The 25,781-nt window shown below is 37.6% G+C and overlaps 1 long non-coding RNA gene across 1 annotated transcript in view; it reads right to left on the bottom strand.

Annotated features, from left to right (window-relative positions):
* Positions 1–623: 623 nt before the first annotated feature.
* The window catches only part of LOC125934465 (uncharacterized), a 362,030-nt gene continuing 336,872 nt past the window's right edge, over positions 624–25,781 (bottom strand). The window contains exon 2 of the long non-coding RNA XR_007461414.1: positions 624–716. This is a non-coding gene — a long non-coding RNA (uncharacterized LOC125934465). The remainder of the gene's footprint in view (positions 717–25,781) is intronic.

The following is a 25,781-nucleotide window of genomic DNA, read 5'->3' as shown; positions in this document are numbered from 1 at the left end:
CAATCCCAGACTTTAGCCACTACTACAAAGCTGTAATCATGAAGACAGCATGGTATTGGCACAAAAACAGACACATAGACCAATGGAATAGAATAGAAACCCCAGAACTAGACCCAACTAATCTTTGACAAAGCAGGAAAGAATATCCAATGGAAAAAAAAGACAGTCTCTTTAACAAATGGTGCTGGGAGAACTGGACAGCAACATGCAGAAGGTTGAAACTAGACCACTTTCTCACACCATTCACAAAAATAAACTGAAAATGGATAAAGGACCTGAATGTGAGACAGGAAACCATCAAAACCCTAGAGGAGAAAGCAGGAAAAGACCTCTCTGACCTCAGCCGTAGAAATTTCTTATTTGACACATCCCCAAAGGCAAGGGAATTGAAAGCAAAAATGAACTACTGGAACCTTATGAAGGTAAACAGCTTCTGCACAGCAAAGGAAACAACCAGCAAAACTAAAAGGCAACCAACAGAATGGGAAAAGATATTTGCAAATGACATATCGGACAAAGGGCTAGTATCCAAAATCTATAAAGAGCTTACCAAACTCCACACCCGAAAAACAAATAACTCAGTGAAGAAATGGGCAAAAAACATGAATAGGCACTTCTCTAAAGAAGACATCCAGATGGCCAACAGGCACATGAAAAGATGCTCAACGTCGCTCCTCATCAGGGAAATACAAATCAAAACCACACTCAGATATCACCTCACGCCAGTCAGAGTGGCCAAAATGAACAAATCAGGAGACCATAGATGCTGGAGAGGATGTGGAGAAACAGGAACCCTCTTGCACTGTTGGTGGGAATGCAAATTGGTGCAGCCACTCTGGAAAACAGTGTGGAGTTTCCTCAAAAAATTAAAAATAGACCTACCCTATGACCCAGCAGTAGCCCTGCTAGGAATTTACCCAAGGGATACAGGAGTACTGATGCATAGGGGCACTTGTACCCCAATGTTTATAGCAGCACTTTCAACAATAGCCAAATTATGGAAAGAGCCTAAATGTCCATCAACTGATGAATGGATAAAGTAATTGTGGTTTATATACACAATGGAGTACTACGTGGCAATGAGAAAGAATGAAATATGGCCCTTTGTAGCAACATGGATGGAACTGGAGAGTGTGAGGCTAAGTGAAATAAGCCATACAGAGAAAGACAGATACCATATGGTTTCACTCTTATGTGGATCCTGAGAAACTTAACAGAAACCCATGGGGGAGGGGAAGGAAAAAAAAAAAGATGTTAGAGTGGAAAAGAGCCAAAGTATAAGAGACTCTTAAAAACTGAGAACAAACTGAGGGTTGATGGTGGGTGGGAGGGAGGGGAGGGTGGGTGATGGGTATTGAGGAGGGCACCTTTTGGGATGAGCACTGGGTGTTGTATGGAAACCGATTTGACAATAAACTTCATATATTGAAAAAAAAACAGAGAAAAAAAAACAAAAAGTACCATTTTGTAATCCATAACAAAATAGCTGATTCAAGTAAATGGTCATCAAATAATGCAAACCATTAAGTGGAATTAATGAGGGACTTTATAATGAAAGAATCAGACTGCCATTACCTATAATCACCCATCAATCTTACCATCACTAAAAGTGAGACATTGTCCCCCCACAGGATATAATACCATTATGAATTCTCAAAAACTGAAATTCTTCCTGAGTTTGATTAGCTCCACATTCCAGTCTATAGAAAGTACAGTCATGATGAATAAGTTCAACTACATCCTGAGGAAACAATGTGCCAAACCCAGAATGTAGAGTAGCAAACTTTATCTGAAAATTTTAACCAGATCAGTGGCATAAAGAATGGGAGTGGAGAAGGGACAGTATTCAGTCTTAAAAGGTACTTAAATGACAATTTCATTATTAGCAGCTTAATGCAATTAGTGACTCCTGCTTAAGTACTAATTTGAACAAACCATGTGTAAACAAATTTCATTAAAAAACTTGAATATGGATTTAATATTATACCAAAGGAATTGGAGTTGATTTTTTTTTTATTTTTTATAGTGGCTTGTGATGTGTAAGAAAATGTCATTTTTGAGACATACATTGAAATATCTTGGAGTTAACTGACAGTGCATCTGATATTTGCTATAAAATATTCCAAAAAAAAAAAAACCTGAGAGAGTTAGATGAAATAAGAATGCAAACATATTGATAGTTATTAGAGTTGGGTAACTGCTAGATGGAGGTGGCTTATACATTTTCTTTTGGGGTATGTTTAGAAATTTCTGTACTAAACAGTTTGAAAAATGAAATAGAAAATCTACCTGATATGATTTACAAACAAACCACAATAGCTGAGACATATATACAATCAGTCTACAACACTTTGCTAATGAAGTCATCACTCCTTACACCCAATCCTTAAAGCATATACACACACATGCAAATCCAGGGTTGTGTGTTCTTTTTGAAAGGTATTTATCACTTCCAATTTTACCAGCTGACACAAGCTGAGTAAATCACAACTGTCCGACAGCAAGCAATTTGAAACTTGATATTTGTGATGAAAAGAATAAGCAAGAAGTCAGGAGTTATATGCCCTAAAAGGCTTATATTTTCCTAAATAAGCTCAATTCATGCAGGCATAAAGATGGAATTATTCAATAATTTAAAATATGCAACTGGAAACCAGGACATGCATGTATATACAGAATATGAGCAGCCCATGTAATGTCCTTGTAAGGCAAGTATTGCTTTTCAGTGGAGTCAAGACAGGTCTGAGTAATCAATTGACAAAATCCTTTTATTTCTTCTTTCTTTTTAAATAGAACAATTTTCTTTCTCTTTCCACTAAAGAGAATCTTATGACATAGAAGACTATGAAACAGCTCGGACTATGGATTCAGAAATGAGTTTAATACACTTCTCTGACTCTTAGTGGCTGGTTGAAACTTAAATGCTTAATCTATAAAATGGGTACAATAACTACTTCATTGTTTTGTGAGGATTAAGTAATAAGCTCAGAATATATTTAATGTAGTACCTGATACATCATAAATCTTCAGTGACAGGAAGCTCTTAATACTACTTCTTTAGCAGACATCTCTTCAGATTTTGGCTGCCTGGAACACATTCCTACTTCCTCTGGCAGCAGCATTTTCTGATTTTCCTTTGGAAACCTACCCTGCTTCACTTTTTATTGTTAGATCCTCTTGTCCCATTACAGGGGTAGGCATGAGTTCCAGGCTTGATCAGTCAGCCTTCCATTGTGTTGGCTGTGGCAATAATGAATTTGGAGCTAAATCACTTTATTGTGAGGGTTTCACTTGTGCACTGTAGAATGTTTAGCAGCACCTCTGTCCTCTCCCCAGTAGATGCTATTTGCCTGCCCAAGGTGTGGCAACCAAAATTGTCTTAAAGTATTATCAAGTGTGCAAAACTGAAATCCATTGGACACTAGCCATTGGCTCAGGAATATGGCATGTAACTCAAGTTGGTCTAGTTGGAGTCAACTATTGGAATTTCAGGGTAAGAGCTGCACTCTTTCACTGGGTTTGCTCAACTCAGTGGTTGTAGGTTTGGCATGACAATGGATTTCTTGCTCCTATGTGACAAGGCCTCTCCTGAAACTTACCAAAAAAAAAAAAAAAAAAAAAAAGAAGAAGAAAGAAGAAAAAAAAGAATAGAGTCAAGAGATAGAAAGGAAAAAGAATTGTTCTTGGTGATTTTGTTTAAAAGGTTGTATCCAGCCAGTTCTGAAGCAAGATATCACTGGACATTTTAAATAACATGCACCAATGCACTCTCCTTCTTCCTAAGTCAGTCTGAACAGGCTTTGAAGAATTTGCAGACTAGAGGCTTGCTGTATTTTGCAGCAGGGCTGGAGTGCGAGCTCAGATCTGTTCCATAGTTTGTGATGCAGGCTGAGATGAGCATTTCTTCACATTTTTGTGATACAGATTCCTAAAAAAATCTGAGAAAGGTTTTGGGACCTTCTTCCAAAAACTTGCAGGTAAAAGCGTAATTTTGTTCCTCCTTTTAGGGGACTCAGGGACAGCTCCCCAAAGTCCTAAAGATTTTAAATTTCACATGTGAATTAGAGAGCATTAGGTTCTAACATGGGTCCTGATGCCAGCACATGGCCTAAAAGATTCAGGCAAATTTAATTATATCTCTAATATTTCTTTCTTAAAGATACAGAACAAGAGCCCAGTGATATCTTTGGTAGTATCCAGGGTTCCCATTCTCAGTGTCAAAGCCAGAAGGTGATCAGGATGAAAGAGTGAGATCATTTGTTTCAGTTGTTACTAAAAAGACAGAGACAGTCTTATGCCTGGCAATGGTATTTATTCCCTGCCACATAGAAAAAGCTTTAGCAGTCAGAACCTCATTAAGCAGTCTCTGGACTGTGCTGGCCGAGAGACCACACTGCATGACCCTGTGCAGTTGGGGAAAACACTTGCGAGTAAATACAGCTGCCTGGGAGCAGCACGTGCTGTGCCCTATTTCAGCTCACCTTGAGCAATGACGAAGCCTAGAGAGTTTCTTTTTTTCGCTTACGAATTGGAACATCAAATAGGAGGCCTCCTCAGCTTCCCACTTTGAGAAGAGCTTGGGGATTTACCAAAACAGCTTGAAGTAACCTTCTGTTTCACCTTCCAAAGAGGTCGTTGTCCTCATGGCTCCAGCAGGCAGTCTTACCCTTTGGCTTTTTGGTAAACACAATTGTGGGTGTGACCACATACTCATGTTAGTGCTGAGCTTCTGAATTCCTTATTGTCACTGCAAATATTTCTGATACATGGCTTAGGTGGCCTCTTTGTGATGTAGGGTTAGAACACCTTGTTTAGAACTAGCTTGCTTGTAATATCCTATGTTACTTCTGAGCCTCGGTTTTTCCTATATGTATAATGGGATCTGGTTGGATTAGATGAACTTCCACACATCCTCAATACAACAGTGCCCAGGGCAGAGTGGCAAAGCCATGGAGTTCTAACAACATGGACTTGCTAACAACTTCCTAAGTGTCTATACATTATCTCATTTGACTTTTACGGCAATTCAATGTGGTAGGTAAGGTTGTTATCCCATTTTAGGGGAAACTGAGGCAGAGTGAGGGTAAATGACTTGCTTCTAGCTACATAACTATGTAGCCAGGCCCTCAGACCACTTTCTTCCTCTCTTCCCAATATCACCTGTATACATCTAAAGCCTATTCTCTATAGCCATGTGTTCCTAACAACTGCCTTTGACTTTCAGCTTGAAAATCAGTCTGCCTTTAGGCAGCATCTTTAAGTCCTCCAAAGGAATGTTCTCTGTGAGGTGTACCTGTAACCCTAAAGTCAGGCACTTGAAGTACAAAGACTTTCAGCCACTGAGATTATCTTGAATGCTGGCTTTTAAAACATGGCTGATTCTCAAATACTGTGGGAAATTCAGCATCTTCATTACTATCTCTGGCTTCCTGCAAGCATCACGATTCTCTTACTTATCCTTATTCAGAATCTCTGCTTCCATTGATGTTTATCTTTTGTGTGCCTCTTTCTCTGGTTATTTCCTTTTCTATAATTGTCATTAAATAAATTCAGAACATAGCCATTTTCCTAATTTATCCACGTGTCATTTCTCTATATAATAGACTTTATTTTTTAAGATTCAGGATAAACGTAGACTTGAAGCATCTAATTAGTTCTTTGGTCTTCAGTTTTAAGGGGCAATGATTTGGCAAGAGAGAGCATCATTTTCAAAGTAAAGACCGTTCTATAAGACTGATGTTGATAACCTGACATAGGAATATCTTGTTCTTTACTCCGCTCTACTAAAACATCAGAATAACACAGCAGTGACAAAGCTAGGTAAATCCACACCTGTCCAACGGAAAGGAAAAAGTTATTCTAATTCCCTAAATTATGTCTACCCTCTCTAATATAATAGTTTTAGTGGTATTATCTGGACTAGAGTGGAGTTAAATAGAATACACAAAATCTACAGATTTTCTCTGGGGCAATAATGAATTTGCTAGTAATAATGCTTTAGAGAAATTCAGCTTAAATCCAAGGCAACAGCCTATATGTAGAATTTATGATTTATTTCTTGAACTTCCTAACCTGCCAAAAATATGACAGCCCCCTATATGTTGTTTTGTCAAATTTGGATCTCATCAGTACAATCAGTACTAGTATCATTTGTTTATATAAATGAAAGAGGTACATGTGGCATTATATAAGCGGTTGGAGGAGTATAGAGGGTGGTATTTTGGTCAAGGATCTTGGAATATTATAATTTTGCCCCAAAGTATAGCTTGCCACCCCCTCTTTGAAGTTCCAATAGAACTGCAAATGGCAAAAATGAAATACAGGTATCTTTTGTGATCGTGCTGAAGCTCCAGAAATGGAGCTTTCTGGTCAGCTTAGAGAGCACCTGCTTATGCTAAAAGCACAGGTATAGCTTAAGGTGCAAGGCGATACCACTCCTTCCTGGGGAATGATGTTCAACAAGCATTCCGGAATCTGTACCAAATTATCTTCTTTTATTGGTTTAGAAAAGGGTGTGAGGAAGGATTCATCTGAGGCAGAAGGAGAGGGAAATGTTTCTCCCCAGCTTCTCCACCTCTGCTGTTGACCCGTCACAGTTCACAAATAAGGAATGTGGAACACATGTGTGACCTAAGATAAATGCATCTTAATTTATTCTCATCACCTTGTTTTTCATCTACTTCTCCTACTAGTGAAAAGGGAATTAGGTTGATAAGAACACAGCTATTATAAAATATTTCAGGCAATAAGATCTAAATTTTGAAATCTCTTACTTATGTAATAGGTAAGCATGGAGGAATAATTTCTTATGCTATATTTTAATACTTAGTGTTCCCTGGGAAGCTGTGAAAAAGCCACTCTCTGGGAGGCAGTGTTATTTTGAGGCTCCATTCCCAATATTGTATGTGATTAATAAGCACAGAGAAATTCAATTTAAACAAAGTGCTTTGCATATTAAAAACGAGTCCTACACATATACCATGGAAATTAGTTATAAATGAGACAGTTACCACCAATTAAGTTTGAATGTGAATTATTACCATCAATTTGAAGCCTTTAAAAGCTTTTATTGTTAGGTTGCTTGGCTTTAAAAGGTATATTAGGGATGTAAAATATGTTCATGCAACATAGCCATGACCAAAAGATGCTATTGAATTTTATTTCTACGTTATGCATACATTCTTGGAGATAAAAATTTCATTACCAAACTGGCCCAAAGCAGAGCAGAGAAGTGGAAGAAATTAAGTTTGGGAAGCTCTCAGTCTCTTCTTCCTGAACTTTTCGCCCTCTTTCTGGCATTGACCTATAGCCTTTCTTCTTGCTGATCGCAATCTGCTCTTGGGAAAAGCTCTGAAATAAGTCATTTTCAGGTAGTGTAAAGTTTTGTTCCTATATTTCCTGTCCAAGGGGATTTTTTTTTGTCTTTTGACATTTTGACCTTTGTAGTTTATTAATAACGTCAAGCACCAAATAACAGATGGAAGAGAATTTCTTAGAAGACTCTCACTACCCAAGCTACTTAAAGTTAGGGACACTCTACCTAGTTTTAGTCCTCTTGGTATAAATGAAGAATTATTATATTTCAACTCAAAATAACACATTATTGCAGTGATAAGATATTATCTTCCCATCTTATATCCTTATTTTAAAAAATACTAAGCAGACCAAACCCTAATACAAGAGATTATTTACAGGCCTTGAAAATACACTATGTACTCCAGAATCCTTGTGACAAATTATTTGATTCAGAGTTTAGGGGAATTAAATGGCAGCGGGACAAACTGGGATATTGGAATGCATCAGTGAGTCCAACTAAGATTCATCTTCTTGATCCCGGTGAGATGGATTTCCATAGAAAGTCTTTTAGACCCAGATTCTAGATAGGATAAATGGGTTGTGTCATCTTGTCTTGATAATGATTTTTATCATCCTCAATTATCATGAATACACCCAGAAACAGGAATTTGTTTCCCTTTTATTTTGCCAAATTTCAGCACACACCTAAGTTCCTAGGTTCCATAGTACCAGATAACAAATAATTGCTTGTGTTTAGTCACTGAAGCTCAAATAATTTGTGTTTTTGGATGCAGTTGTTAAACATGATTTTAATCAATGAAACCACTAAACTACTAAATAAGTTGTTGTAAATAAATAAACAGCCATTTCTATTGCTCCATTTTGTAATCCATTAGGCATATCCTATTCTTGACAATTCTGAGTTCCTAGAGAGGGAAAAATTGCACCTTCTGGATGCAATCAGCACTGAGCTTGAGGCTTGGGGCCTATTTTGCAAATGTTTCAGGTAATTAGTTTCCAACATAACGTCCCCATTATGACAATCCAGGAGGCAACATATATATGGAAGGCATTTTGTATGACAGCTGAAAAGTGGTTAAGAGTATATGCTTTGGGGCAAGACATGACTTGATTCAAATCCTGTTTCTCTAGCTGCATGTATTGGTTAGGGTAACACTAACTGCTGTAATAAACCCCCAAATCTCAGTGTTTTTATATAAAAGATGTCAATGTTTCTCATGTGAGAAGACAAAAAACAAGTACTCCTGAGTTGTTAGTGGCTGTCCTCCAAGCAGTGATTCAAATTCCCAGGTTCATCCATCTTGTAACTTTGCCATTCTCAAAGATGGCTTCCAAAATTTATGGTAAAAGGGGAAAGAAGCATAGAATATTGAGTAGGGGGTGTTACTATGAGTCAAGCCTGGAAGTTGAACTCCTCACTTCTCTCAAAGTGTACTGGTCTGGATTCAGTAACATGGAATGCTAGGGAATCTACTCTGAATGTGTTTCCGGAAAGATGAAAAAACAGATTGGGTTATAAGGTAGGCAGGTTCCTTCATTCTGAGTGACCTACACAAAACTTGATCTCTCTCTGCATGATTTTCCTCATCTACAAAGAGAGTTATAAATGCCTATCTCCTCTCAATCATTGTGAGAAGTGTATCACAGTATCCTTAAAATGGCAACAATGGCTATTGTAACTAATAACAACATTTCACTGAACATTTCCTCTATGTTAAGAGAGATTTTATTAATTCTCTCTTTTTTTTGGCTATTCAACATCAAATACTTATTCACAATTCAAAATGTATTATTTGAATGAATGACTCATCCAAAACCACACCCTAGCTGGCCTCAAGAAAAGTAAGAAATCTGAATATAGAGTAGCAAAGAACATAGAATTCATGAATCTTCAAATTAAATGCACCAGAAGGAAGAGTTTTAAGATTGACTGAAGTGGTATATACTGTTTCTATGATTCTAAGAATGAAGAAGGCTTGAACAATCTTATTGGAATTCTCTATCACCTACTTATAATAGGCATAGTGAAGATGGTTCCTGGAGAAAATTATGCTTTTGTCAGAATTTCTTCCTTCACTTCTAACTTGCTTTGAATCCTTTAGATAAGATATAAGTTTGATTTTCCTAGTTCCTGATCTCAGATAAAATAAAATGCTAGACAATATTATTTTTAAAATTAAAATAATTTAATTTAATTAAATTAAATTTTGGGTCACGTTTACTCAATTAAGATCCTGTTTTATATATATATATATATATATATATATATATATATATATATAAAATATACATATACACCAAACTTTGACATAATTTTGATTGGCAGAAATAACCCCATAATATCATCCTCTTAATTCAAACTAAATTTTTCAATGTCTACCAGTGAAACTGGTTTGCAAATCATGAAGGAAAATAATTGTAAATTCTTCTCTACTAGGGAAGAACTCTATACCCTGATGGTAATGAAAACAGTTAAGCTTTTGGCTTACCTCAGAGGTAAGCTTTTGGCTTACCTCAGAGAGTGTCAATTTTTGGCTTATTTTTATGGGTGATTTGCACTGGTTAGATTGACATATTTATGAGCTAGCAGTACTTTTCCAACACAAACTAAGTATGACAGAGCCAGGGAAGATTCGCTTAGCCCTATAGATCAAAGATGGAGAGTACTGGAAGTAGGACCATGTTGGCACACTTGAGAGAAAAAGTTCTTGGTTGGAGTATGGAAGTGCTAAGACAAATTGGTATTGCTAAGGAAGTTTGATAGTATGTCTCTGGGAAAGATGTGAGGATGGTTTTGTGAAATATATCTGAAACCTAAATACTTAGCTTAAATAACCCACAAGAGTACTAGGAGGCAGAGATTTAAATGTGTAGAATCATGTGAGCCCACCCTTAACAAAATTTTAGTAGGGGTACCAGACACTTAATGATAGGGTTATTATTCATCTCTTCAGACTTATTTTTTCTCTCTTCAATGAACTCTAAATTCCTGCTAAACTAAAGTACTTGGAGCTCAACAGTTCTTTCTTATTTCTATAATGTGCATTCTGTCCCTCTAAGCACAGACCCATTCTTCCCTCTTCCCCTGACTATCTCTACTTAGCCCTGAGATCTTGGCTCAACTGATACTTTTTACAGGTGGCTTTCCCTGACCCTCAAAGATGTGAATTACATTTTATTTTTACATATTCCTGCTTTATCCTGTGATCATTATAGCAATTATGAGTTGCCTTTATTAGCTTTTGTACTTCTGGAGTTTAGATAATAAGTTAACTTGTCACTGTGTTTTCTCAGTATCTTGCAAGGTGCTATGTACATAGTAGGTCTTAATTTTGTTGAATGAATAAATGACAAAAAAATGAGATCTTTCCTACTATCTGCCTTTGAAGGGTATTTCAGTCACTATACCTTGTTGAGGCTATGCTATGCATCAGATGCATTGTCTTTACTGAGGTCTGGCTTATTTCATATAAAACTGGAATTCTTTTGAGAACTCCCTAAAGGTGACAGATAAATTATTCAGAAATACCAGAAACTATGCAGTAGTTTGGTGGTTATTTGACTTGAGAAAAAGAGTCTTTCTCTCCCTGCCCATTGCTTAGAAGAGTTCTTTATTTTTATATATATATTTTATTTCTCAAAAGTGATCCTTTCTTACCCCAGTCATGCAGAGCATAAATAAATCATGTTATAAAAATATGCTGTAATCTAGAGATGAAAACATCCATGTAAATGGAAATCCTGAGCTATTATCTTCAATCACCTATGAAGTTTTGCGCCTGAAAAGCAGCAGTTTTTAAATCAAATTATGCTCCATTTCATGTTTCTAACTCATGATTAAAAAACAGCGTTTGGACCAGCAGGTTTTCCACTGACACCATACTTGTATACAAGATGCTGCCCTGTGTTCTGTCTAAATAATCCTTTACAGGGACGAAAGGTTAATTACCAGCTGTTCTAATGATTTGTTGTTATTGATTAAAATGCTCCATTTGTTTCAATCACATTTGTACAATTTTACGCTACAAAAATTCCCATTAACCCCCTAAAGAAAGTACAGTTCCACTATTAAATAATGTTTTCTAAAAGTCTAAGGCAAAAGCAAAGATAAAGAAAGCAAAAATACTTTGGAAAACCCCTTAATAGCAACTTCCCCATGGTTTGTGAATGATTATCACTCTATGTGGGGAAAAAATAAGCATAAGCATATAATGCCTTTACATTATGTTTTCATTCTCAAACCAGACCATGCATATTTAAATCTCAACTCTACAATTGAGAAAAATGGGAAGTTAAGTGATTGTCCAGGTAAACAAAGAGAATTAAAGTCAAAGACAGGACTACAATTTAGATCTCTTAAGTAATTTTTTGTGTGTTATATTCTCATCTACAACATGCACACACACAGTGTAAACATTGAGAGATAAACATCATAAGTATTTTATATATAAATTTTATTTTTTGCTTATTACCAAAGTAGATAAACTTAGGAGGATAATTTTGGACAACTGTCTCATGAACAAAATTCCTCTTCCTTTTATTTTTTAAGATTTGAAGGAATCCATGAAACACTCAATAGTAGAACTTTTCAAGAAAAAGACTAAATCTCCCAGAGACCTTAAAAATTCATTAGTTTTTAATACCTAGATGTGGAATTTTAGGCTTTGAAATCGCCTTTTCTGACCATTTCTTTAAGATTTGCTATCAGATAGGGGCGCCTGGGTGGCTCAGTCGGTTAGGCATCCGACTTCTGCTCAGGTCATGATCTCGCGGTCCATGAGTTCGAGCCCCGCATCGGGCTCTGTGCTGACTGCTCAGAGCCTGGAGACTGTTTCAGATTCTGTGTCTCCCTCTCTCTCTGACCCTCCCCCATTCATGCTCTGTCTCTCTCTGTCTCAAAAATAAACGTTAAAATTTTTTTTTAAAAAGATTTGCTGTTGGATATATAACCAAAAGCCATTTAAATATACCAGGTGGCATCTTATTTTTGGTCTTATATGCATTTTATATATTGTAAGGATTTGTTAAGAATGAAGACTGGTTTAAATCTACATGAGCAAATTTAAATATATACTTTCCAATCTATACACTTTATTTATTTTTTATTTTTTAATGTTTATTTATATATGAGAGAGAGACAGTGTGTGAGCAGGGGAAGAAGCAGAGAGAGAGGGACACCCAGAATCCGAAGCAGGCTCCAGTCTCTGAGCTGTCAGCACAGAGCCCGACACAATCCACAAACCATGAGATCATGACCTGAGCTGAAGTCGGACGCTTAACCAACTGAGCCACCCAGGTGCCCCTCTAATCTATACACTTAAGAAAAATATATGCCCATCACAGGGTTGTTCAATGGCTCAAGTGAACTGTCCATGCAGCCCTTTGCCCAGTGCCTAGCATACAAGAAATTCTACACAAATGGTAGTTGCTATTGTGTCTTTACCAGCATTAATGACTAACAGGTGGAGCTAAGAAAACCTCACAAGGAAAGGTCTAGGTTACAAGATTAGCTATAACATATTGCAGTTAGTTTATATCCTTTTAAACTTACAGCATGGTAGTTTACATACTTCTAAACTTATTCCAATGGTGCTACTATTACTCAAAATGTTACAAGAGTATTGAGACCAAGCTATATAACCAGCTAATAAACCAATTGAAAGAGCCAGCCTTACCTCTTCACAATTAAGTTTTTTACGTCCACATGATATCAGAGTTTATTTCTGAGGGTACAAATGTCTTCACACCTCATTTACTGCAAATCATTGTGTTTTCATTTGACTTTGGAGGCTAAAAAAAACTCTTTGTGACTCAAAACTAGTGAGTATTAAGCAGGAAAAGAGTGTTTGGGCCTGGAAGACAAGCACTTTTCTCAGTAATTTAGCCAATAAATAACTAGTAAGCAATTTGATTTTTCATGGAATTTAGAGCATTTTCTAATCACCTCCTGAGTTCTCGACAACGTGGAGGAACAAATACCAAGTCAGGCAGTGTGTGCCCTTTGATTCTCTTGCCTAGAGAAGCATTAAAAAAATCTCCATATTGGTCCTGGTGAACCCAACTTCAGCCCAACTTCCCCTTCTCTCACTTCCTTCTAGGTCTTGGTTTGTTTTGTTGTTTGTTTGTAAGGCACTTTTCAATACCATGAGATTCAGTATAAAATCCTTGCCTTGGTCAATTATTTCCGGTTTCAAGTAAGGGAAATCCACTCATATTAAGTTAAGAGCAACTTAAAAAGAAGCAAGAATATATCCCATGAAATGTGGGCAGCCCAACATCCAGTAGTAAAAGGTGGAAACAAGAAAACATGCCAGGCTCCAAGGCAGCTAACACATATCTTCACTTGTGTAACTGTGTATGTCACTCTGGACCCACATCATCTTTCATTACTGCTGTTCTCCTTTGTCTCTTTGAATCCTTCCTCTTGGCAAACTGGCTTTCTCTCCCTCCCTTGCTCATGACACATAATGGCTGCCCTGTCATCCCCCAGTTTGTATCTCCTCAAGTCAAGCAAGAAGCAAAGATTAACGACATCTGGAAATGCTAATTCCAAACTTCCAGGAGAGAAACTGTAATTAACTCACATGGGTCAAAAATGTACTTGACCCAATAACTTCTGTCTGGGAGAGGGAATTTATATAATTCATATATAATTTGTGTAATAGGATGTTATTTTATAAGATTATAACATTATATAATATCATATCAGCACCACTGTCCAGCTACCCCTGGTCTGCGTGGGATTTTCCCACTTTTATTACCTCAGGGGGAATGTGAAGAGGATAACTCCTGTCAAGCAATGCCAAAGCTATTCACATTTTCAAAAACAAATGAAGACACCATAGATAATCTCTGGAAGGCATCCTGCACAGCTAGATGATGCCCAACAAAGAAATTAATTTGGTTAAAAAAAATCATCCAAGCTATCATCTTATAGACATGCTGAGCATCTCTTCTATTGCCTTTGTTTTTTTCTTTATACAGTTTGGCACCTTAGAAAACATCAAGAAAACATCCAAGTCAATATCAGCTTTCTTCTGACACAAACACACCCCACACTCACATGCACAGATGCATTCTTTAAAGTAGAATTTAGATTATTAAAAAAAAAAAAACTGGAATGCTAGCTAATAGCCACAGGATAGCACTGTACTCTATGGTTCAATCACTTGTAAATGAATAATTGTTGAGGTTCTGCTAGTGCCAGATACTCTGCTCAGACCCAATGATAAAGGAGTACACAAAGTATGGCCCATAACCTTAAAGAGATCAGAATTTAGTGGAAGAGAATGTTAGGCAAACAGGAAGATGTTAAGATGCAGGAAATGAGTTTTGGAATGGGAGAAAGATTACTTTGAAAGAATGTTTTCTGTGACTGGACCTGAAGGGTGTTTGGGAGGCTAAAGTAGAGAGGAAAGAGTAGAGGAGGTAAAAACAGTTAATTGAGGGTATATATTTATTAAACAAATGGTTATATACAGGTTTTGTGATACACACTAGGGACATAAGGGTGACTAATTCACACAGTCTCTGAATTTTCAATTGAATGAGAAACCACATGAGTAATCAAAATATCAGATATTCAGTGATGACTGCCAGAAAGGAAAAGTATAAGGGAAAAGTATAAGGGACGACAGGGATGGCTCATTTTACTTCAGCTTATTTAGTTAAAGGAGTACTAGACCTAAGAGACAAAGCAGGAGGAAGAGAAGCACTTGAGATCAGTGTGAGTGAAAAGAGGGAGCTCCAGGAGTCATGGTACAAGATAAGGTGGAAAGGTGGGCAGCAACCTAACTTCACAGAACCCCAAGGTTCAGATGATTTTGACTCAAGCCTTAGTGCAATAAAATTCCACTGAGGTTGAGGCAGAGCAGCATTTTATTGCATTCGATTTTTTAAAAAGGTCACACTACCATAGACAGCATTTCAGTAGTCATGAGCGAGGAAGTATAGATTTAGGGACCTAAAAATAATTCAGTCTGATGGGAAGTCAAGAATGATATGAATGGAAAGGGGTAAGATGAGAGTCTGGAGAGGTAAACAGGAGGAGATCATAGAGTATATTATAATCATATGGGAAAATATATCATCGATGATTGATAATAATATCCTTCCTGGACTGCCATAACAAAATACCACAGACAATATTGTTTAAGCCACAGAAATTAATTTCCTCATTGTTCTGGAGGCTGGAAAGTCCAAGATCAAGGTCTAGCAGGATTTAATTTCCCATGAGGAATCTCTTCCTGGCTTACAGATGACCACCATCTCACTGTTTGCTCATGTGGCCTTCCACAGTGTATGTAGATGGGGTGGTAAATGAGGCAAAAAGTGCTCTGATGTCTCTTCTTATAAGCACATGAGATTATGTGCATACACTTATGATGTCATTTAGCTTTAATTATCTTCTAAAGGTCCTACCTCCAAATATGGTCACTCTGGAGATTAAGACTTCAACATGTGACTGGGAGGCAGGGCACAATTCAGATCCATAGCACCCAGGAAATTAATTTCTTTTGTATTTCCCAACTACTTTTTGTTTATGAGAATATCCATTTGACTATACATAATACCCTCTTTTCACCAAACCAATTAGTCCAAGAAAGGATTGCCTTATAAAAAAGCTAGAGCCTAAAACAATACCTTTGATTATAAATCTGATGAAATAGTTAACCTCAAGTGATTTGCCTAGATTCTACTGAGGGAAAAAAGGGAAGAATTTGTAAAAAGACTTTTCATCACTTTCTTTTAATGCCAAATCTTGCCATTGTAATTATTATTCATTTCACAAGATAAATGCTTACAGAAACTAATATCACATTTACTCTTACATTAATTATTCTGATTACACATTATCTTGGAAACATTCTACCAAAATGTTTAAGCCTTCCCTCCCCTTTATTTAAGCTTGTCAGGAGTCCAGAGACAGTACCAAATGAATACCACTTCTCAACTAAAATGAATTATTTAGGCATTATATTCTCAATGATTTACCATGGCAAAGAGTTGAGCTCACAATGCAAGAATTTTCCAAAAATTGTGTGTTCCACATTTCTGAACATGTTTAAGCAGAGCCTGGAAGATTACTTGAGGGCATGAAGGTGAAGTAGATGCACCAGAATAAATGACCTTAAAATGACCAACCATTGCTCTCCATTATTTATTGTCAGGCCACTACACCCAAATATCTATCTCTATTTTACTTGTTAGGCTTCATAAACCTCAAGAAACTGAAACTTACTTTTCTAATTATAGTTATTTATCTCCACTTGCAGAATCTTCCATGGCTATTGTGCTTATCTTGTTTATCCTGTTTGCTCAGGGTGGATTTTATTCACTGAGAATGAGATGACATTTCTTTTGAGTTATTATAATATATGCTTTGCCAAGGCAGATGTCAGAGGGTGTTAAGTTTATTGTCCAAAATTATGCTTCCAGATGAGACCTCAATCTCTTTGTTTTACAGAGGAGGAAACTGAGATTTTTGTTTTGGATATAGGCAGCAACTGATATAAATATTTTCAGCATTCTATATCCTTCCATAGTCATACCCCAGCAGAGCATGCAGAAAGTGAATAGATTTTAGAGATAGACAGATATGGGTTTAAATCTAAGCTCTGACATTTACTGTTTAGCCTTGGGTAAGTTATTTGACTTCTTTGAGTCTCCAATTCCTCATCCCTAAAATATAGATGTTATACTCAACTTGTAGTAAATATTAGAAACAACTTATGAACAAGGCTTGGCATATGGTAGGCACTTAAAATGGGAGCCACTCTTATTGTCAATATCAATCTCTCATCCCTGGGAGAACAGCCTCTGTCATCTCCATTTTCTTTTTTTCCCTTTCACTCTCAGCCTCATATTGCCTTGGGTCATTCTTTTCATCTTTGTCTTTGCTTGTCATCTCTTCCCGAGTCTGGCCAGGACAAGATCTGTGGGGCCAGAATGGGAGTGGTAACAGGAGAGATAAAGGCTCCTTCCTGCTGATTGACTCCTGAAGCTGGGGAGGCACTGACCACTCCCACTCATTTTCTCCCTTTCCCTTGAACCTGGGCCCCAGTATTTATACTAGGAAGCCCAAGAACCAGCATCTTCCATTGCCTATGTATGAGTCAGTCCTCTTATGTTCTTTGGGTATAAAGACTATCAAGTGGTGGGGCGCCTGGGTGGCTCATTTGGTTTAGCTTCCAACTCTCGATTTCAGCTCAAGTCATGATCTCACAGCTCGTGAGATCCAGCCCCATTTGCACTCTTCTCTGACAGCGTGGAGTCTGCTTGGGATTCTCTCTCTTTGTCTCTCTCTCAAAATAAGTAAATAAACATTTTTTTTAAAAAAAGTATCTATGAGACAGTAATGTCTCCAAGAATTAAGAATACAATAATGTAAAATAAAATAAAGTAATATAAAGGTAGTGCCGGCAAGCAAGTCAGCTTATAAACATTCTGATCCACCCCCAACTCCACACCTCCCCAGCCCAGCCCCTCCCCACCTACACATACACTACCTTTGTACCAGAAATAAAACCCTGGTCATTCAACAAAGGAGAAACATAGCTAGAAGCAAGCTGGACTAGAACCATGTTTTCTAAATCTTAGTCTTTGGCTCTTTTTACTGAAGCCTACCTTCCCAAATGATATTCTCATGTACATTTGAATTATCCCCTCCTTCTTTCCCACAATTTAAACTCAGTCAACATCCAATTTTTTGCACTAATGGAGAGAATAATTTATAGTTGATGTTGGAATACATTCTGTAATGGGTGTTAGTTTTCTAAAGATATGGTTTCCTAATTACATTCAGCTGAAGGTAGCATAGTGGCATGGAATGGGCAGCCGTTTAGGTCTCAGAATGTTGGAGTTATTATTTTGTACACATTGTCTACAGCGTCTACCATCTGATCTTGTGATGACAGTTTGTTTCTCCAGCATCCTCAGCATCCTTCCCTTTGAGTATATTCATGAATATTTAAAAAATTTTTAATGTTTGTTTATTTTTGAGAGACAGAGAGAGAGCATGAGTGGGGGAGGAGCAGAGAGAGAGGGAGACACAGAATCCGAAGCAGGCTCCATACTCTGAACTGTCAACACAGAGCCTGAGGTGGGGCTTGAACCCATGAACTGTGAGATCATGACCTGAGTCGAAGTCGGACGCTTAACAGACTGAGCCACCGAGGCGCCCCTATATTAATGAATATTTAAAGAATATTTGACATTTGATATAAGATCCTACTGCACATATTAATCTGAGTATCTCCAGCATGTACCGCAGAACCTGGAACATAGTAGATGCTCAATAAAGCTTACTGAGTGAAAGCGGCTTTTGTCTCTGCCACTGACGAGGTGTAAAGTTGTGGTAAGATGCCTCACTTCTGAATCTCAGTTTCTTCCCTTGCTAAATGGGAATTATGACCTGCCCTAATTAATAATAATGTCAACTAACACTTCTAGAGCACATACTTTATATCAGGCATAAGACTATGAACTTTTCTTGCTTCATCTCACTTGTACCTCACAACAGTTGAATGCAATAGGCATTATAACCTGCTTTATTTGCAGATGAGAAAATGGAGGGCCAAAGGGTTTGGGTAAATTGTCCCATCTGGAGAACCACTGTATGAGAAGGAGTTCTGACGATATCCTTAGATTTTTGGATTTCAGGTCTACTAACAAGGCTGTTCACCTTGTGAGAACATCAGTGAAGATGAGAGATGGAAGATGATGAGAAGCCTGTCCAGTATCACCCAGAAGCTCTTCAGATTGAAAAGACCAGCAGGATAAAATTCAGGTATGGATAATTATGAATGTCCCCTGCTTTAACCACTCGAGGGAGGCAGAGATATTTAAAAAAAATAATAAGAGTCACCTGAGATGAGTAAAAGCACATGCAGGGGAACTAAGAAAGAAAGAAACATAAGTAATAAAATTACAGATGAGGAGGAAGCAAGCAAGACAGCAGACAGCATGGAGGCACAGTGTTTAGCAGTACAGGTGGTGTGCAAATCTCCATTCTTGACCGTATTATCTGGGACCTTGAACAAGTTTCAGAACTCCTTCAAACCTTAATTTTATGATTTAAAATATGGATAATTATAGCACTGACCTCCCTCAGTGTTCACAGGTAGGAAGGGATTATGCAGGTAAAGCACTTAGCCAAAGTCTGGATGCTTAGGAAGCATGCAGTACATCTTAGCTAATTATTAGACAGTGGAGCCATGGAGTTAAGATCATGTTGCTGTGCAGGAACTAGTGACTATGCTTACATGTGTGAAATGAAGGCACACTTCTGGGTACCTATTTGTGTGTGTCCTTCTTCATCTGACAGTGACATGACTTTTTGGAGTGATATTTTGAGTCAGTCTCTTGCTGTTTTCTGGATAATGATGCAGCCTAATATAAAGGTTCTCTCTTAGGATCACATCACTGTTATGTGACAGTTGGTGACAATGGGTTAAATTAGATGATGGTGATGTCTTCGCTCCAGAAGATTCTAAGAAAATCGGTGCTGCATAGCAATGCATAGTAATCGTTCAACCTACCACTTTCCTGCACCTTCCCAACCTCCATCTATCGCTTCCTTTTCATCCACCCCGCCCCCCGCCCCTTCTTTCTTCTGAATTTCTCCCTGAGGGATTTAACTGACTGGATCTTGAATCCAAATATGTATTATAGAAACAGAGACAGGAGCAGATAAAATTTCTGCTTAGAGGTAAGACTGCAAGAGAGTAAAGCCGATATGCAGGATTATCAGAAAAGTAAAGAAGGACAAATAATATTATCTCCAAATATCAAACTCTAAGAGTAAAGATCAGTGAAAGAAACCTACTGCCTTACACATGAAGGACTTTGTGGGTACAATCTAAAAGTCCTCATTTCTCCCCCATCAAGTGCATTTTTCAATAGTCAACTAACACAGCCTGCAGAAAATCAGTTGGTTTTTTTTTTTTTTTTTTTTTTTTTTTTTTTTTTTTTTGTACATTCCTCACAAAGAATTCTGCAAATCCTCTGGCAATGACAATATATTGTTGAAACCCATTCTGAGTGTCTCTTGTTTTCTATCACTCTGTGCACTATTTCTCTGATGATTGTCTCTCTCTGCATTGTGGACTCCATTCCAAGCCTGCTTCTCTCCACCCATGAACCACACATCATTTTCTCCATGAGCATGGCTGAAAATAGGTTTTAGTGTTTAACCAAACTTCACTAAAGACTTACGTATAACATATAACAATTTAAATGGGAAATGTAGACCTTTTCAACTGGATATCAAATATCACTGTTCCTGGAGTCTATTGACTTCAGCTATTCTCAGGGCGGTCCAGCTGGGCCTCCTCCTCTACCTTGGCCTGCCATAATTTACAGACATATACATACAGCCCCCCTTTTTATCTTGGCCCTGCCCATGGTGCTCTGTAGACAGAGGGAAAAAAACCTAAAAATCAAAATAATTCATCTGGCGTTATACTCTCCAACTGGTGAAGACAGACTTCTAGCTCTTCATACCCCCACCTATTTCTTCTCAGTTTGGGCTCAAAGTCAGTGTGACTGGCATTTCTTCCCAGTGCAAAGTCAACCAACCAGTGGGAAGCTTATTTCAAGTCTGCAATTATGGTGATAGGTAGCAACGACATCAGAACTGAGATCTCTATCCCTGTTCAGAACAAACATTAAATGTCTCAGATTTATTTTTCTAAGAAATAATATATCACTACAACTCTGCCTATTTTTATTTTTGGGAGGGGATAATGAAGCCCTAATAAGAAATCATGAGAACACATTAAGGAGAACACTTAAATTACCCTTTCCTGATGTTCGTTAGTTCCTTCACAAGGGCTTGAGGAGATAAATAAGAGATCTGAAAAGACAAGCACTTTTCCACATACAGCCCTGAGCCAAATGCTGCTGTGTTTTTTATGTAGATGCCATTCGACTTATTTTTATCTAGTGCCTCTTACACAAAGTGTTTCAAATGTTTTATAGTGAGAGAGATAAGAAATAAAATGAAGGTGGTTGACAAATTGGGAGTAGTTACTTCTGGGGAAACAGAATAAAAATGGCAAATTTATAGAGAGGGAGAGAAACAAAGACTAAATAATGGGGCAGGTTTGGAATGCTGTCATGGTATGAGCTTGCTCATATAATATTTAGGGGAGATAAAAGGGAAATGGCTAAGAAATGTCAGAAAAAAATACTTACAGTACTTATTGGGTGGGATTGAAAGTGATCAGAATATGACTTCACAAAATAAAGAGTAGAAGTTCCTAGGAGAAAGGTAATGGTCGAGTAGGAATAGAAATGTGTTCATGAAAGTGACTCCATTAAGGAGCGGAGTCAGTGAAAATGCCAATGAAAAATTTGGACAGGCCAGGAGTAGAGTCATGCTTGGTCTTTTTGGACAGAAATTCATCGGGTACATGGGGTTAGACCAAATACATGCCATGTAAAATAAGCAGAATCAGAAACTAAGAAATTGTGTATTTACCCCGCCAGGATCTCCCCCCAAAAGGGATCTGTGATGAACCTGAGTGGCTCAGTCAGTTAAATGTCAGGCTCCTGATTTTGGCTCAGGTCATTATCTCACAGTTTGTGAGTTTCCAGCCCTGTGTAGAGCTCACAGAGCCTGCTTGGGATTCTCCATCTCTGTCTCTCTGCCCTTTCCCCACTCACGTTCTCTGTCTCTCTGTCTGTCTGTCTGTCTCTCTCTCAATAAATAACACTTTAAAGAAAAAAATGAAGGATCTGTGAAAAGAAACACAGCTAAATGAGGTCTTAGAGGTAATACAATCAATTCCAGAGCTTGGGAAGGCACAAAACCCACTCACTAGGTAGAGAGCACTTTCTGAAGGCCTTAAGCACTTACCTGCTCTGCTGGTCAATCTGCTACTCCAAGGCACTTGAGGGATGCAGAGAAAAAGGCAGAGACTGCTGGATCCACCTCTGTCTTGTTTCATTTATCTGGAAAGAGTAGTTCTATACTGTAATGGGAGAGGACTGGGTAAAATGTTTTTGGATGCCAGTTACCATGCTAGGTCCTTTTCGTTTTTCTCTAACCTTCACCATGGTCATGCTTGCACCTTACAAGTGAGGACTAAGCCAGGGAGAACAAGTAACACCTGAATCCACATATGCTAGTGATTGGTTTAGCTGGGAACAGTTAGGGCATTGTTGGAGGATTTGATTAACAATTTTAACTAATAAGATACCAGCAACTGGAGTTTGGTCCTGGAACTTATTTTCACCTGGAGATAATATGCCATGAAAAGTGCAGGAGTATAGAAGTCAGAAGTCTAGTTCTAGTTTTTGTTACATATGATTTATGTAGTTTTGAACAAGTTATTTAACCTTTCTAAGCCTCCTTTTTCTTATCTGTAAAATGAGTTTTGCTTATATAGAACTGTACGGGAGGTTGAATTTTGCAGTGTCAGTGAAAACCTTGGTTCTCATTCAGTTTTGTGTGTAGTTACTGGCCTGACATGAATCTCCAGTTCATGTGTGTCAATCGAGATGCATAAATAGGAAATGTTTAAGCTAACAATAGCAAGAAACAGAAACTGACTTAATCTAACTTACTACAGTAAGGGGTATTGTAAGGATCCTGGGTATCTCATAAAATTTAATAAGTACAATCACACCTCATGAGAACAGCTGCCAAGAATCTAGGAATTTTCCCTTTTTTCCTTTCCTCTCATCGCTTGTATCTTCTAGACACCTGCTTGATTCTTTTCTCTAAACGACCAACTTTTGTTCAATTATTCACATGAACAAAACTGTCCCTTGAGGCACCTGAAGCCCCTGACATCTACGGGACTTTCTATTTTGGCTTTCCTGGATTAACTACATCAATCTCTGTGTTTCATTTTCTAATTCCAAAGAGAAATCATGTGATGGACTCAGGTTAGTTCAGATGTGGACCTCAGTGTTCAGTCAACTCTAGATGGAGGCTTTGGGTGAAAAGTGGGTAAGCTGGCTTTTCTAGCCTGTGAGGGGACATTTTTTTTAAAGAGGGAAGTATGAGTGAGAAAGAAATGGTTGTCATCACTACTCTAGGTAAGCACAGTACATTACTTGATAGAAATTAAAAATATTTTATACTCAGTACCTGTCCACAAATACTCCTTTGAGATTCAAAATTAAGGAATAAGGTAAAGTAAATGACTTTTCCCAGTATTACTCAGATATAATTGGATCTAATTAAGCCATTGAGAAGAGACTTATCATCATAATAGGCCATAATAAGATATTTAGGATAATAGGTATTATCCTTTTACTGTATAGGACTTGCTACCTCCATGGCTCAAAAACATAACCTCTTTCCTGGTAACTTACACATTTATAATTATTCTATATTTTCCTTTTGAAAGGAACCTTCCAGGGTCACCTGGGTGACTCAGTTGGTTAAGTGTCTGACTTCAGCTCAGGTCATGAACTCACAGTTTGTAGGTTCGGACCCACTTTGGGCTCTGTGCTGACAGCTCAGAGCCTGGAGCCTCTGATTCTGTGTCTCCCCCTCTCTGCCCCTCCCCAACTTGTGTTCCGTCTTTGTCTCTCTCTCAAAAGTAATTAAACATAAAAAAATTTAAAAAATACTTTAAAAAAAGGAACCTCACAGACCAGAGGGTTTATAAGGCAGAAATGTGGTTTCACAATTTATTCTGACACCTGTAGAAAAATCACTGCTCTGACTTTGATTTAATCAATGAAAAGCATTAAACTCCTAACATTTAAAATAGGTAAGTGAATGATTCTTTAAGGATCATAAAATTCTTTTGCCTCCATTGGCAAAACCATTACTTAAAATAGGGCAATCACTACAGTGTTTAAAAGTTAAGTTCTGCTCCAGGACATGGGGTTCTAGCCAAAATTGAGTAAAGTGCAATAACTTAGAAAAGGCTAATAACTGTGAAATGTTATTACATTATTTGGACACTGCTCTGAGAGAGACTAATAGCAGTAACTTTAATGTGTGAACTACCATATTACAGAAGCAAATGGAACTGGATTTCAGTCCATCAGTAACTCATTCAATCACTCTGTGTATAAGACTCATCACAATCTGCAGGCTCTTGGATTGTCCCCCAAAACTGCTCCTGACTTTTTACCGTACCACGGCCTTCCTTGCCAGAAGTCTTGACTTTTTTTTGTAATTGAAAGAGTTAAGACTGATGAGATTGATTCTTTGAAATGCTTAGAAAAAAAGAAAGTTTGGGCTACTATTCTGAAAAAGAAAGAGAAAGCATCACGGAGTGTGATAATAGACACCTTGGGTCGACAACTCAATCCCATTTTCTCAGACAATTATTGGAAATGGTTCCCTGACAGATTCTGTCTCATCTAGGAGAGAAACCTGACCAAGTTAAGCCCATCTTGAGAGATGTTTGGAATTGGTATTAAAAGATACTAGTTAGATCTTTTAGTATTTGAACTTACAGGTTGGTGGTCCTTTTAAATATGTTTACAGAGCAGCAGAAAATGTACAGAAAAGAGAAAAATGTGGCAGAAATATACTATGAGAGGCAGAGAGGTGAGTTTGTAAGTGTACAGAAAAAGAGAAAGTGAGACTGGCCACACTGCTTCCTGATAGCTTTCCATGTTCTAATTCATTCTAAAGCACTTCTTGCCTGTGGGTTGTGAGACATACAGTAACAAACCTTAGGGGTATCTGGGTGGCTCAGACGGTTAACCATCCTACTTCAGCTCAGGTCATGATCTCGCTGTTTGTGGATTCGAGCCCTGCGTTGGGCTCTGTGCTGACAGCTCAGAGCCTGGAGTCTGCTTCAGATTCTGTGTCTTTCTCTCTTTCTGCCCCCAACCCCATGCTGCTCACACTCTGTCTCTCTCCCTCAAAAATAAATAAACATTAAAAAAAAAACCCAGTAACAAACCCTAAAGTATTTACATGTGAGTTAATTTGAGTGGGTTTCTACTACTTGCAACCAAAGTCACTCTGAATAAGACAGTTGAGAGAAAATTTATAAACCAATGAGAATAGAGAAAGAATGAGAGCTAAGAGAATTTGTTGAAGAAACTTTCCCAAGGTTTCCAGATTTTAGTACTTCCATTTTTTTGTTTGTTTTTAAAGTACAAGTCTTAAAAATTCCTCTTTTAGAAGACAGAAAGTTGAATGAGATAGTTCTTTGAGTTTCCCTTTACTAATATGATCCAATTCAAGATATTAATTTGGAAGGAAACCATTCTTAAACTGACATTTTTTTTCAAAATCAATTTTTGAATAGAGGAGACCTCTTCCTTGGCAACCATTGCAAGTCAGAATGTGAGAAACTACCTTAAAATAGAGTCTAAGCTCTTAACAACAGCAACCATGGTCCCAGGAAGGTATTCATTTCACATAATGTGACCACTTTTGCTAGAATATGGCCCTACTGGTCATTTTCTTTAATGAGTATGAAGAGATCAGTTATAAATCCAGTACTAACTAAGAGGAGAAACAGAATTAAAGGAGTATG

The sequence above is a fragment of the Panthera uncia genome (assembly GCF_023721935.1).
Source record: "Panthera uncia isolate 11264 chromosome A1 unlocalized genomic scaffold, Puncia_PCG_1.0 HiC_scaffold_17, whole genome shotgun sequence".
In the NCBI taxonomy this organism is placed as follows: domain Eukaryota; kingdom Metazoa; phylum Chordata; class Mammalia; order Carnivora; family Felidae; genus Panthera; species Panthera uncia.
Note: the sequence above shows the minus strand (reverse complement) of the source record. Positions and strands in the feature narration are given on the sequence as shown.